General features: G+C 37.6%; 1 protein-coding gene across 1 annotated transcript in view; it reads right to left on the reverse strand.

Moving 5' to 3' along the window:
* The window catches only part of GALNT13 (polypeptide N-acetylgalactosaminyltransferase 13), an 828,252-nt gene extending 813,030 nt beyond the window's left edge, over positions 1 to 15,222 (reverse strand). Inside the window, exon 1 of the mRNA XM_078146313.1 lies at positions 14,959 to 15,222. The gene's annotated coding sequence lies outside the window, so the exon portion shown is untranslated. The remainder of the gene's footprint in view (positions 1 to 14,958) is intronic.
* Between the last annotated feature and the right edge of the window lie 529 nt (positions 15,223 to 15,751).

Here is a 15,751-nt window from a genome sequence, read left to right on the forward strand (position 1 = left end):
TAGAAATCTGATCAAGCATAAAAGTTAATCTCTAAATAAAATATATGTCAAAGTTAAAAGGTATAATTTTAAAATGTTTCCCCAAATGAAACAAAATTTTAATTAATGGTAATCTGTAGAATGCCAACTGAAAGGTCATGAGGGCAAGGTAAACCATAATTATGATGATATTAAGAGATATTATAAAGAAAAGTACCTATGTTGCAATTATGATATACATTATCAAATATTAACATGGTATAATTTATTATACCCATGTTATCATGAAAAATATTTTGAGAAATAGATGACTACACTATTTTGGGGGGAAAACTGAAATGTTATAACTACCTTACAAAAGACTCATCACTATTATAAATCAAATTAATGTAATTTTTAAAATGAGACTTGTAAAACAGTCATATATTTAATATCTTTTTTCCATAATTGATTATGGATTAAGAATACATAATTCTAGTCTACAGTACACAAAACTCCATGCTTTTCTCAGGATTCTTATTTCCAATTTTTATTTTTTTCTCCTGTGACAAGTACTTAAATATAAGTAGGATGAGTACAAAACTATATCACTGCTCATCACAAGGGTCAGAAATCAGCCCACTGCTCTTATTTCCTTCCCTTCAAAAGCAGAAATGCAAACATAAATTCTCAGGTTTGGAAAGGAACTCACAGACTATCTGTAATAATCCATCCATCATTTTTCCTTTCTTTAAAACTTTAAAATCAAACAACAATATTTTCAAGGTACTTAGAAAATAAATCATATAAAAATACATAGATAATAATCTATGAACTCAAAATTAATTTTAAATATATTTTCTCAATTTTACTTAGAGATTCCTGAAAATATTAATCTAGCTGAGAGGAGCTACTACATTGTTCCTGCATTACATCATTTCATTTATAATCTACTTTCTGTCTTGATTAATCTGACAATCTGATTTCATAAAGAGTAAAATTGTAAAGCCCTATTTTGAAACTATAACTTGTTCTCTCTGGGGAGATTTCTACATTCAAAAAATAGCACTGAACTATTGAGTGATAAACCTTAGCTCTGTTTCTAGGAAAGTAAGTTAAATACCTGGGCCTTGATTTCCTCATTTGGAGTAAAGGATTAAATTTATTTGATCTATATGAAACTTTTTCACTTCTGATAACCTATAAAGTATCTTTTGATATTGGTAATTATTTTGCAGAGAAAGACATAGGACCAAAATCTAGTGGCATCAACATGTGTCTATATTGGTGGAAAAACAGAACTAAGTCGACATACTACTATTAAACACACACTATTTAATCTCATATTTTATTCTTGTTTCCCACTTTGAACTTGCAATCTCTAACATTCTTGACTACTCTACAATTCAATGATCCTAAATACAGGAAAAAGTATATTTTTCTTGGAGACTAGTTGACCTGATTAAGGAGGTATTTTATTAAATTATGAGAAGGGAGAATATTGCTGAGGTAGTCAATAAGTTAACATGAATTTATTAAATACCGATTATGTGATAGGCACTTTACTGCTATGAACACAAGCAAAAAAGGCAAAAAACAAAAACAAAAACATTTATGGCCCTCAAGGAGTTCACATTATAATGGAGGAGAGAACATATACACAATGATGTAAAATCATGATAGATACAAGATAAATTAGAAGGCACTAGCACATAGGGCAACAAAGAAAGGCTTCTTGAAGAAGGTAGGACTTTAGCTGAGACTGGAAGCAAGACAGGAAGTCAGGAGGCAGAGCATAAGAGGGACAGAATTCCAGGCATGGGGTATAAACAGTGACAATTCAAAGAGTAAAAAGATGGAGTGATTTGATGAGGAATAACAAGGCGGCCTGTGTCTAAGAAGACTAGACAGGTAAGCAACAACAAGGTTATAAAGGAATTTAAAAGACAGAGTACCATACATTTGATCCTAGAGGTAAGAGGGAATTATTAAACTAGATGTAAAAGAGAATAACACATGACACAAGAAAAAAGAGAGCAATAAAGGCCTCATTATTATATTTCTAAAATATTTTTTGCTTATTAACAATATTAACAATAATAAGGATTTGATTTTCGATTGATAATGTCTCCTGGAAAAGGTATAGACTTGCCCTCCCCTATGTGCTCATAGAATCAGGGAGGAACATGAGCTGGTTTAGTCCAACCCATACATGAAACACTTCCCTGCTATAAAATGTCTAACAAGCAGTCATCTGTCTGAACATATCCATGGCCTACCACTTCAAGACAGCACCCATTCCACTTTCAGACAGTTCTCATTTTGAGCGAGTTTATCCAGACTTCTAGCCAAAGTTTTCATTTTTAAAATTTCCATTCACAGTTAGCTCCACATTAAAGATAACTGGTTGAGTCATACTCCTGAGATACACCTTTGGATTTAATCTTTACAGGGAGGAATAAAAAAAAAAAGACACAGACATGCATATAAAACCACAACTGATAAAGAAAAGGGGTTTTTTTTTGGCCTTGAACACTCTCTCTCTCTCTCTCTCTCTCCTCTCTCTCTCTCTCTCTCTCTCTCTCTCTCTCTCACCCAATTCCCTTGATGGGAAGCCTAAGTAGTTCCTACAAGCCCTCCATAAATTACTTGTCCCCCAGGAGAAGGGAACCACATGTCCACGGAGTAAATAGTGAAACATCAGGGGTTCCTGAGTGAAGGCAGAAGATGCAGAGATGTAGAAGTTGGTTGGCAGCCATAGAACAGCAGTGGCAGAGCAAAGACAGTTTCCTATCAGGTGGAGGAACTCCAGAACCAAGTATTTTAGACACAGAGATGTTCCTAGAAAACACCAAGTTCTTGGATCAAGCTTCCTAAAAAGAAGGTTAAGAGATCCTGGATAAAGCTGAGCTCTTAGAACAGAAGTGTACCTAGACCAATCCGAGGAGTGCTAAGCCCAAACAAGAATAAAGGCTCTTTCCCCTTTTTTAACTGGAGAACTATACATGAGCCCCAAAATGATGTTGTTGCAGTACATAGGTGAGAGAATAAAACAAAGAGAATTATTTGAACCTGGTCCATACAAAACCAGAGCCTTTGGTTCTGGGCAATATGTTACAGGGAAAATGGCAGCAGCAACAACAAAACTAAGCAATGGTTAGGGGTAGGAGACAATGACATACAATAATCATGAGCTCAACTGTTTATACACCAAGGTAAGAATTATCTCTTATCCAGCCTCAGACACTTACTACCTGTGTACTTCTAGGCAAGTCACATAACCTATGTGTGCCTTGGGTTCCTCATCTGTAAAAGAAGAACTTCCTTCCAGGGTTGTAATGAGGCTAAAATGAGATATTTGTCAAGGGATTTGCAAACTTTAAAGTACCATATGAATGATAAGCTATTATTAATGAGTAAAAGGAAATATGATACCTTATGCATAATTAATATTTAGAGAGATGTGATATTACTGAAATATGGCAATGGAAAGATAAAACCTTTTTGAAAGGAACTGATTGGATAAAATAGGAAGTGAGCTAGTTTTGCATACATCTTGATACTGCCTGACAGAGACAAATTTGGAGTAAGGAAGACCTGAATTCATGTTCCATTTCTGATCTGAGGGACACTGTGCAAGGCTCTTACCTTCTCAGGGAAACATTTAGGATCATAAAAAGCATGCAATTTTCTAAACTAATTCTATACTCCTCTTGTTCAATTCTATTTTCAGTTTTCTATTTGCAGTGTCCATCCAAGATGTATGTATTGATGGACCATCTCTATGAGTTATCTTTGCAACTGCATATCATAAATTAGACAATAGACATTCTTCCTCCACTTGGTTTTTCCTGTGAGGATAGCTGAGTTGTGATTGTCTGAATAATTAAGAATTTTGAGGAGCTATCATATTGAAGATTAATTTGACTTGTTTTGTTTGGCCATAGAAAACAACACTAGAGCAATGGGCCGGATTTCAAAAAGGTAAATTTGGGCTTGGTGTCAGGAAAAAATTCCCTAGAAATTATAGTTGTCACATTGTGGTAGGAACTGTCTTGATGGAGGGTGGGTTCCCTCTCATTGAATATGTTGAAGCAGGGATTAAATGAATACTTCATGAATATATTACAAAGGGCAATATGGCTTGGACTAGATGGCCACAAAGATCCAGCAATTTTTTTTATTCTTCTTTTAAGTATATAACTAAACCCAGCATGAGTCTGTAAAGGCAGAATATGCCATGCTAAATTTATTCCTTTTTAAACATGGCTACCAAACTAGAAGAAAAGAGCGTATGTGAGTTTTGCTATGATGCTTGATAATCGTATGGGCAAGACAAAGATATGAAGATTATGTGTTAGTAGAGTTATATGGGCTATAAATATGTTAATTGACTGACTTAATTGATTTCAACCAGAATGGACATATCCAGCAGAATGTCAGGGGAATTTGGACTTGGATTTATTCCATTCAGCCTTCTTTACCAGTAGCTTGGATGAAGACAATACAGTATTATTATCAGATTTCTGGATGAAATGGATATGAAGGGGACAATTAACACACTGAATGTGAGATTTAATATTCAAAATATCTCAGCAGACTGGGAAGAAAGTATAAAAATCAACAATATGAAAATTTAACATAACAATGGATTTATTATATCAAAGATGGGAGCACTCTCTCCAATGACATATAACAGAACCTATCCATGGCTTCCCATTTGTTTGGCACTTGTCCATATCTCTTCAACAAATCCTCCACAGACTCCAACAAACATATGTAGGACACTCCTCTAGATCTCTTAGTGCTGCATGGACACCAATGAAGCAATGGGGTCATTACATCAGTTTTCCTTGCTCTTGATACATGACTAGTCCACCTCTTTGAATGGCTCATACATTTCTTTTGCATTGCTTTTCCAGTGCATTTACTCATTGGTGATATCCCATGGCTTACTCACATCTACCATTCATCTCTCCAGTGACCTTTGTGTGACTTGACTTGAAACTTGTTCTTTGATAGCATAGTATTCCATGTTTCACAGACATAAAGCATCATTGCAAGAACTCTGGTGTTAGAAAGATAGACCTTCCTTTTAGGAAAAGGTCTTGAGGAATTAGAAGCAATGTGCAATTATGCAAATACCATCCACAAAGTTCTGCTCCTATTCAAATGGGAAATGAACTAGGGAAAGGATAAAGTCTTACACTTGAGCTCAAAAAATCAACTACACAGGTAAATGATGGAAGCTAGGGAGAACATGGCCAAAAAGCAATTCGTATCAAAGAGACAATGGAGCTCTAGGAATCTCAAAGTTCAGCAGGAGTCAGGAGAAGCATATGAGAGTCAAGAGATAATTTTATCACAGGCTACGCTAATGGAAATACAGTGTCCCCCTAAAAAGGCCACTAACTCAGTGGACATCATACTTTGTTAGCAGTAAATGGTGTATATCAATGAGGAAATCTGTCAAGAAAAATAGGAGTCTCCCATACTAACAGGTGACTGAAGAGGTAAGTAGAAAATACAGCAAACAGATGTTTTCATGATGTGAATTTTGATTGAGAAGTGAACCCAACATACAAATGCCACTTTTTATTCATTTTATAACCTACATCGTATTCTGTCCCTCTTACTTTCCTAAACATGATGACTACATAAAACAGACAATTACTCCATGTTAAAAGATATTTCCCCTTCAGGCTTAGAGTAGAAACATGAAAGTATTCTTATATTCACATACTACCCAATGCAGCCTTGCCTCATGTTACCTAAGAATAGGAAGTAAGTGGGGGATGAGAAGAGGAAATTACACAGAAAGATACCCTTTCATCAAGGGTGTGCTGGAGCTAGTTCAAACTGGATTACAAGAGCCTATGGTCAAATTTTCAGCATGAGCATTTATACCTCAGAAATTGGCAAACTCTATAAATCAAGACGATGTATTCTTTTGTTAATTTTCTAGACTACAGAAAGTGCTAATAATGCGTAATATTAAACATAAAAGTGCATGGTACTTTCTAGAGATCCAGTTGTTGAACGTTTACCATAACACCCATGCTTTCACCGTACATCTACTTTTTCTTTCCAAATTTGATGCTAAAACCTCTTTAAGTGAAGAGGTTTTGCATTCATGATACCTTGTAAACTAACACAAGTAGCTATACCACTAGAATGTAAGCTCCTTCTGAAGAGACAGGAAGTGATTTTTTTTTACTTGTGCCCCATGACATTGCACACGGAAGGCTTAATAAAAATTCATTTGTATTGAACTTAATTAAATTTAATTGTCCAATCTGATACTTTCAACTAATTCCTTCCTGAGTTGTATTTAGACAGCTTATTTGTATGAGCATTCCATTTGAAATTTACTAATCTATTCACTGTAGATACTCCTTGAGAATGTTATGTTTCTTATAATAAGTGTTATGTAACTAGCTAAATTACCCAGCGTTTTATAGGAAATGTTTGCTAGGACTTGCTTCACACACAGACATACAATATAAATAATGGCACAATATATTAATGTTACAATGTCTCCAAATTAGCCCTCCATTACTTTGTCATCAAAGTTCAATATCAAAGACAATTCTCATCTACCTTAAACAATGCGCTGACCTACTTTTTTGTTTCCTACTTGGTAATGACAATGTTTGGCACCCAGGGAAGGGTTCATAAAACAGGTCTTCAGCAAGAAGTATGAAAAGTCACTGTCAATCAATGTTGGATTCAGCTGAAGGGAAGGCCTTATAAATAAAAGAACCCAGAATACCGTCCTGTGTATTGTGAGAGAAAGAGAAACAACAGCCTCTAGGACACTGACTTCCATGATTAGAAATAGGAAGAAAATACTAGAATATTGATGCTACCTGTGATAGAGGAAGTATGGCTGGGCAAGCCCCAGAAAGGAATTCACCTGTAATAATCCTGCCTCAGGTGGAGTGAAGGAAGCTTCTGTTCTAACTAATTACATTTGCTAAATAGGTATTCCACATTGTTGAAATAGTGGAATATGTAGTTAGGATGATATAGATTTCAGTACCTGGAATAAAGCAATCACCCTGAAATAGGCAGAGTTCTCCCTAATATGATCTCTTTCTCTTTGCCTCATATTTATAGGAAAAAAAATTGAAGTGATTCACTGTACCACCCTCATCTCCTATCACTCAAGTGCCTTTTGGTATTCTCACCTCCTTTACATCTGTTTCCCATGAGAAAGTGCTCTTCTTACCAGGACGAAGCACTCTGCTTATTGAAGAGATCCCATTCCATCCATCTCCTCCAATACACTGACCCCTTTGTTATCACCACTCTCATTTATTTTCTATCTCTCCTTGTCTACTGGATCATTTTCCTACAAATATGCCCATTCCTCGCCTAATCTAAAAAAACCCTCACTTGACATCTGAATCCCTGCTAACTACTGCCTGCCCTGCATCTTTTTTGTCTTTGTAGCTAAAGTCCTTGAAAAAGCTAACTACTTTTGGATATACCTCCACTTTCTCTCCTCTCATGCTCTTTTTAACTCCTTATAATTTGGTTTTTTTACCTTATCATACCACTTCTCTCCAAACTGTGGATCACTCTCTCTTCCTTGATATTCTATTCTCTCTCTGTTTTGGGGACACCATCCTTTCCTGGTTTTGCTCCTACTGATTTATCTAACTACTCCTTCTCTGTCTACTTTGCTGGATCTGCCATCAGATTATGCCCTCTAACCATAAGTGTCCCTTAATATTCTGCCTTGGTCTCTCTTCTCTTCTTCCTCTATACTACTTGGTGATTTCATCAGCTCCCATGGTTTTAATTACCATCTCTATCCTGATGATTCTCAAATCTACCTTTCATGCCCCAATCATGCTGCTGCCTCTGTTGTCCTGTATCCAACTGCCTTTCAGATACCTTGAAGTAGATGTTTGGTAGACATCTTAAACTCAATATGTTTAAAATAGAACTCATTTTATTTTTTCCCTAAACCTTTCCCCTTCCTACCTTCCCTATTACTGTAAAGGGCAACATATCCTCCCAGTCCCTCTGGCTCACAACCTAGGAATCATTCTGGATTCTTCACTATGTCTCCCTCTCCATATCCAATCTGTTGCCAAGGCCTACATATTTTACCTTTGTAAAATCTCTCAAATATACTCCCTTCTCTCCTCTGATACTTATACCACTTTAGTGGTGGCCCTCATCATTTCATGCCTTGATTATTGCAACGGCTTACTGGTGGGTCTAACTGCCTCACGTCTTTCCCCATTCTAGTACACCCCCCATTCAACCACTGCAGAGGTTTTGCTAAAACACGTCCCATACTGTCACACACACATACACATACACACACACACACACACACACACACACACACACACACACACACACACACACACTCTCAGTAAACTTCAATTATTATCTCCAGGAGCAAATATAAAAAGGCTTGTTTGACACACCAAGCTCTTTATAACCTAGCCCCCTCCTATTTTTCCAGTCTTCTTACTCCTTGCTCCTTAACATGTACTCCTTGATACAGTGACACTGGTCTCCTGGTTGTTCTATCTTTTGGTTTGAAGTGTTCTCCCTGGCTAATTCATGTCTGGAATCCTCTCCATTTTCCTCTCTGACTACTGACCTCCCTGGTTTCCTTTAAGTCCCAGCCAAAATCCTACCATCTACAGGAAGCCTTCCCTAAACCTGTTAAGGTCTTCCCTCTATTAATAATTTCCTATTTGTCCTATATATAATTTGATTTGTATATATTTGTTTGCATGGCATCTGCCCAATTAGGGCAAAGACAGTCTTTTTTTTTTTTTTGTAACTCCGGAGCTTAGCACAGTACCTGGCACATAACAGGTGCTAATAAATGTTTATTGATTATTGATTGATTGAAGTGCCCCATGTAATTACAACTAAAAATCAACTTCAATGTATACAAACCTTAACATGCTATATAAATGCTTTAGAAATAATAATAGCTATTCTGTAAGACTGATATGATACGATATGATATGATATTATGTATACGCAATGATCATAGATTTAGAGTTGACTCTAACCCATGGGGCAAATAGATTAATTTTCTAGAGTAGCCCAGAAGACTGAAATCTGTAAGACCTGGTTACTAATTATACCTCAGACACTTACCTATTATGTGACCAAGAGCAAGTCAAGTTACTTATGTGTGCATCAGTTTCCAAATCTGTCAAATGAGGAAGTTGAATTTTATGCCTCTATGATCCCCTCCAGGCTCAAAACCTATGATCCTATGATTTTTAAAATATATCACAGGATTATTGTAAAGCTCAAATACAAGAATGTGAAGTGATATGCAAATTTTGTGTGGATCAGTCATTATTAAGGTAGAAATCCTTAATTAAACAACTAATTCTTAGGGTTGAGAAAATGCACAACATATTAATTAACTAAATAATTTCCCTAACAGGGACATTAGTCAGGTCTACATATTTACCTATGACATATATTTACAAACATGAGTTAATATATTGATAACCTAGGTTATAAAAAGTCTTTAAACAGAAATTCGTTTTGACCCTATTCAGTTAAACATATTTCCACTCTTTTTTATTAGATAGATAGATAGATAGATATTTTTTAGGCAAACAGGGTTAAGTTACTGGTCCAGAATCACACAACTAAGTAAATGTCAAATTTAAAGTCAGGTTCTACCTGACTCTAGGGCTGATGCTCTATCCACTATGCCATCAAGCTGTCTCAACAGATTTTTACTGTTTAAATACATATTATGCATAGACAAAAATCCTATACCATAGACCAAAATAGAACCAAAATGGGTTCATGATTTAGCTATAAAGACTGATACTATAAGCAAACTGGGAGAGTAAGGAATAGTTTATCTGTCAGATTTATGGAGAAAAGAAGAATTTATGATCAAACATATGAAATGCAAAATGGATAATTATGATTACATTAAATTGAAAAGTTTTTGCACAAAGGTAATGCAACCAATATTAGGAGGGAAGCAGAAAACTGGGAAAGAATTTTTAGAACTGTTGTCTCTGATAAGGGCCTCATTTCTAAAATACATAGAGATTTCAGTAAAATTTATAAGAATGCAAATCATTCCCCATTGATAAATGGTCAAAGGATATGAACAAGCAGTTTTCAGATGAAGAAATTAAAGCTATCTATAGTCATATGAAAAAAGTGCTCTAAATCACTATTGATTAGAGAATGCAAATCAAAACAACTCTGAGGTAGCACATCACACCTGATTGGCCAACATGATAAAATAGGAAAATGATAAATGTCGGAGATGTGGGAAAATTGGAACACTAATGCATTGTTGGTAGATTTGTGAATTGATCTAACCATTTTGGAGAGTGATTTGGAACTATGCCTAAAGGCTTATAACAATGTGCATGCCCTTTGACCCAGCAATAGCACTTTTAGGCTGTATCCCAAAGAGATCATAAAATGGGAAAAGGACCTACACATATAAAAAAATATTTATAGCAGCTCTTTCTGTAGTGGCAAAGAATTTGAAATTGAGGGGATGCCCATCAATTGGGGAATGTCTGAACAAGTTGTGGTATATGAATGTGATGGAAAACTATTGTACTATAAGAAATGATGAGCAGGCAGACATTAGAAAAACCCAGAAAGACTCATATGGACTGATGCTGAGTGAAGTGAACAGAACCTAGAAAATAGTGCACACAGTAACAGCCACATTGTGTGATGACTAACTTTGGTAGACTTAGCCCTTCTAAGCAATGCAAAGATCTAAGGCATCTCCAAAAGTCTCATGATGGAAAAGGCTATCCACATCCAGAGAAAGAATTGTAGAGTTTGAATACAGATCAAAGCATAGTATTTGCTCTTTTATTTTTCTTCCATTCTGTTTTGTTTCCTCTTTCTTGTGGTTCCTCCTATTGCTTCTAATTCTTCCTTACAACATGATTAATGTGAAAATATATTTAATAAGAATGTATGTTTAAAGCCTATATCAGCTTGCACACCATCCTGGGGAGGAAGGTGCGAAGGGAGGAGAAAAAATTGAAACTCAAAAGCATATGGAAGTGATTGTTGAAAACTATAAATTAATTAATTTTAAAAATAAAGTAAAAGTGAAAAAAATACATGCCATGGCTCTGTCTTAATGTTTTATGTGCATCTGATTTAGAAAGACAGGGTCAAAGATGAGAATGTAGAAATAAAAGCCCAGCTAAAAACTATCAATTTCTAAAGATGAGGTTCAAACTACTGCTTCTATTAAATGAATCCTTAATTTGAAAATGACATTTCCCTAACATTATAGAAACACCCCTAAGAAGATGTGTTGATTAAAAGCTATGGTTAGTTATGTATTATGTATTACAATGGCCATTCAATATATTGTATCTTATAATGCAAGTGATTTAGAGAAATAAATTTTACAAACTGTCCATTTTTGTAAAGCACAATGGCCACCCCACAGTGACATGAGCCGTTATTATCTGCTGTGTTCAGTGGATTTAATTATATTCATGCCTTATTCTCATTAATCATTTCTCTCCTACTATTCTCTTTATTCAGAAACATCCAGCATCTTCTCATTCTTCAATAAAGGAGGAATAATAATAATAATTAATAGTATCAGCTGCTTCCTATTCTACTTTAATATGTTAACCACTTTTCCCTAAGGTTTCAACATTTTTGATACAATCTTTCTCTTCAATGAGTACAACATTTTATATTTTTGATACAATCTTTCTCCTACCACTCCCGCTTCTAAAAATCAAGTTCAAAACACGGCAACATTTTTATGCTCCCTTACTTTGTCACAATTTCCTTATGCAAATCACCATTCTAAGAAGCAAGAAAAAATATTAAAAATGAATATAATATGCTAAAATATGTTTGTTTTCATAATACTTCACTCCTACTACTTAAAAGACATCTATAATTCTATAAGCATCTACATCTCCATTATCACTTCTTTAATTTTTACTACAATCAATTGTTGTAAGGAATAAATAGGAATTCACTTTTTAAAGTAATCTTTTAAAATACAGACTATGGTTTGCTTTTTTATATCCAAAGTACTAATGGCAAATTTCTAGCTATTTTTAGTAGGCAAGTATCACAGCCTCAGAAAAGCAAAACTGCACATCCCAGAGTACTACAAACATCATGCCACAGGAGGTATTACATTTCCATGGGTTCACAGATTTTCATATGCATGAAATATTACACCTCTTTTTAAAAATTTTTATAGCACTAAGGAACCTGGTAAGATACTTGGGATGAGTGATTCAGTTAATAGATAATGTGTATATCCCCAAAATATATTTAATCTGACATACATGATTTTTCAAAGCACATTCCATTGCTAAGAGTTGTATCAAAATGTGTACTAAAGCCATATGTTCACTTTCAGTTTAGAGTTCTATTGGTGTCATCTCATCAGGTTCTCTATCATCATATCTTGAGTTGCAATAGTGTCAATACAAAATTGACTACAAAAGGTCACTAGATAGTAATCAAGATTAACAGATAAGATTCCATTCCAGATAATAAAATAAATTAGAAGTAGTGCCTGCCATTATTCAACATCCCTTTTTTGTCCTCAATTTTCATTCAGCAAGGAAATATACTACTAATTGGTAAAGTAGGTGGGAAATTACCAATACAACCAAAAAAGGGCACAGAACATGTCTACACTCTGAACTTCCAATATTTCTTATAATGAGCAGATGTAGAATTCTTAATCAAGTCTTTAGGGAGCATCTACTCTCTTTGCAACACTATGTTATATACTGTATACTTGAATTGGTAATCTTCCCCCCCCCACTTACGTTTCAGGATGCAGAAATCACCACATAATTTTTTTTTAAATTAAGCAATGGAAAAACATTCCAGTCTTTCCCAGAGATGATCAAAGAGACTCAGGCCATCAGCAGAGAAGCATCAGAAGTACCAGCTATGCATCCAAAAAGGAGAGAAGTTCTCTAGAGGTAGTGTCTTTTCCAAGCAAGCAAAGAAATGTTTAAGCATGGAATGAAGGCTAATTAGGGAAGACCCTCATGAAGTTAGAATAGGGTTAAATTCCTGCCTTTGTAAAATTGTACCAAATAAAATGTGCAAGTTGCCTGGCAAAGCCTGTTATTTGGACAGAGATTATCCAGATTTATCTACCTCTAAATGCATATGAAAAGGTTTTGTATTAACTATAACAAAAGCTTATGTATTAGAGAAGTGTTAAAAAAAAAAGGATAGTTGGAAGTAATAGGACACCCAAGAAAGATAGATTTGACATAATGAGAAGGAAAGACAAGGTGAAAGAGAATCCAAAATAATCACTGAATTTGATTTTTATGTTGCCCAATATCCCCAAATGAGTAGGTTGCTGTGATGCTAGAGGGCATACAAACACACACCCATATATATACAAACACAAGAAGCTGGGCAAAGACAATTCACATAAAATGATTTTTTGACAATCTGGGGGGCACACATGAAACTGCATTTATGGAGAGATGAATCTTTTACCGCCTATATAATTCCTGCAAGGTAGAATCTTAGGGCAAACCTCAGTGAATCCTCAAAAAGAAACCACATATCTAAACGATTCAGAGAATGGCAGATTCGCATTGGGGACACTTCATCCAACCCAAGTGCTAGTAAGCCCATCGCACCTTTTCCTTCTAACGCAGCTTGCATGATTTCCACTACCTATTTAGGGGTCAGTGTTTCATTGAACCCCTGATGCTTCTGTACATGTTTCCTTCTCTATCCTTGTTCCCATTTGGGCTGTCACTAAAGCCTGGAGAAGTGGAATCTATGCATGGAAACACTTCAGAAATGTTGGGGAAGGGGACTTGGGAAGCTATCATAGCAGATTTGACTTTCCAAACGGGAAGCCTCAGTCAATGCCTATTTCACAGAAAAGCAGTGTATTTGGGCTGGGTTAAGGGTAGAAACACATCCCCTTTTCTTGCCACCCAACATACCACCAACTAAGAAAAATAAAATAAAATAAATCTACCGACAATCTTACCTTCCCCTAAAATAAAAACCTCTCTGCACCTGCCCATCCCCAGCAGCAGGGCTATGGAATCTCCACCTTCCTTTACCCTCTCCTCAGTGATAACAGTGATCAATGCTTGGGGGGAAAAAAAGCAACAACATGATTTTGTCCCCTGTCCTTTTACTACACTCTCTCCTTCCCTCCTTCCACCCCCACCACACATACCCAAGCACACTCAGGCACACACGCATACAGATTTCATGGGCTTTGGCGGAGAAGAAAGCAGTAATACCCCAAGCCTCTTTTCTGGCATCAAATACACTGGAGAAAGTTGGTAAAGCTGATAGTAGAGATCCAACAGTAGAGGTGCAAAAAAAAAAAATGTAGGATTCCTGACTTCCCTTAACTAAGTCTGAATGGTTTTTATACCTCCCTTATACGACCCTTAGGAGTCGTAGCACCGCCACCCCTTCTCTCCCTCCTCTCCTCCCCAAGTTCAGTTAAGGGAGAAAAGGCGGCGAGCGGTTGCAGAAAGTTCAGGGCATCCCGGATTCTCGCGTTCGCCCTGCTGCACCTACACCTGCCGTCACTGCCAGCACAGGGTAAAGCGCGCTCCTCGGCCAGAACCCTGTCACTAGTTCCACCTTCCACTTCTCTTTGGCAGTCCAAGACTCCCCCCCGACTCCCAGTACAGCTCGGATGCTCTTCTTTTTCGTACCCTCGCTTTACTTGCAGCGGGACTTTATCTCGCGCTCACACCCCTGCGCTTGGGCCGAAGTGGGCTTGTCGAAACCTTCTTGCACCCACTGGTCTGTCACCACCATCCTCATTCCCCGCGTGCCCTCCTCTCCCAAGGGAAAAAAAAAAGGAAAAAAAAACAACCAAGCACAAGACCTACTCGCCTTTGCCAATGATCCTGTGAAGGGGGAGTGAAGTGAATAAATGTCAGCGGAATATATAATAAATAAACCACAGTGGAGCAGAGGTGCCCGGGGAGCAAACCTCGGGTAGCTCACCTGGAAATCTCTGGCTGCCCTCCCTTTGCTCCGCGGATCACTCCCCCCAGCTCCCCCTAACGCCTCTTCACACTTCCCCTGGGGAAGAGCGAGCCAGCTCCGGCCTCTGCCCACCCCAGAGAGGTTTCTTCATATCGCAGCCCCGGGATGGCAGTGGCTCCGAGAGTGGTTGAAGAGCGGGGAATGAGCCAGAGGATGAAAAGAGAACGCTGTCACCTATGGATAAGCAGCAGCAGCAGCAGCCACTACCGCCGCCGCCGCTGCCGCTGCTTGGTCACTTCGCCCCCGTCCCCCTCCCCTTCCCTATCTCTCAACCCTCCCACTCTACCCCCCCTCTTCTCCTCCTCCTCCTCCCTCCACTCCTCCTCTTCCTATAGCAGAAGCCTGGAGGCTTCTCGCTGGGCTGGTATCATTTACGTAACCAGTCTCCCCCATCCCTCATCCTCCCCACCCCCTTCCACCCCAACCCGAGGCTTGGGCTCTGCGCTCAGAACAAGCTCCAGCTGCACTAGGAGCAGCTACAGCAGCTCGAGAAATGTGCACAAGTCCCGCGATACTTGGCCATTACATGGCCCCAGATTCCAGCCTTTGGAGTAGGTGCCTTCTCCCCAGAAACCGGGCACTGCAACCCTGGCTACAGGGAATGCTCCTAAACCAGGGGCGAGATAAGAATCCGGTACCCGCAAGCAAGCGGGTACCATATCCACCACATCAATGAGTGGAATGCACTCTGGGGCGGGGGAGAGAGGTAACAAGGATGCGGTTGAGTCTTAAGAAAGATCTTGCCCACTCT

This window comes from Phascolarctos cinereus, unplaced genomic scaffold (genome assembly GCF_003287225.1).
Source record: "Phascolarctos cinereus isolate Bilbo 61053 unplaced genomic scaffold, phaCin_HiC Scaffold_726;HRSCAF=1367, whole genome shotgun sequence".
Classification (NCBI taxonomy): Eukaryota; Metazoa; Chordata; class Mammalia; order Diprotodontia; family Phascolarctidae; genus Phascolarctos; species Phascolarctos cinereus.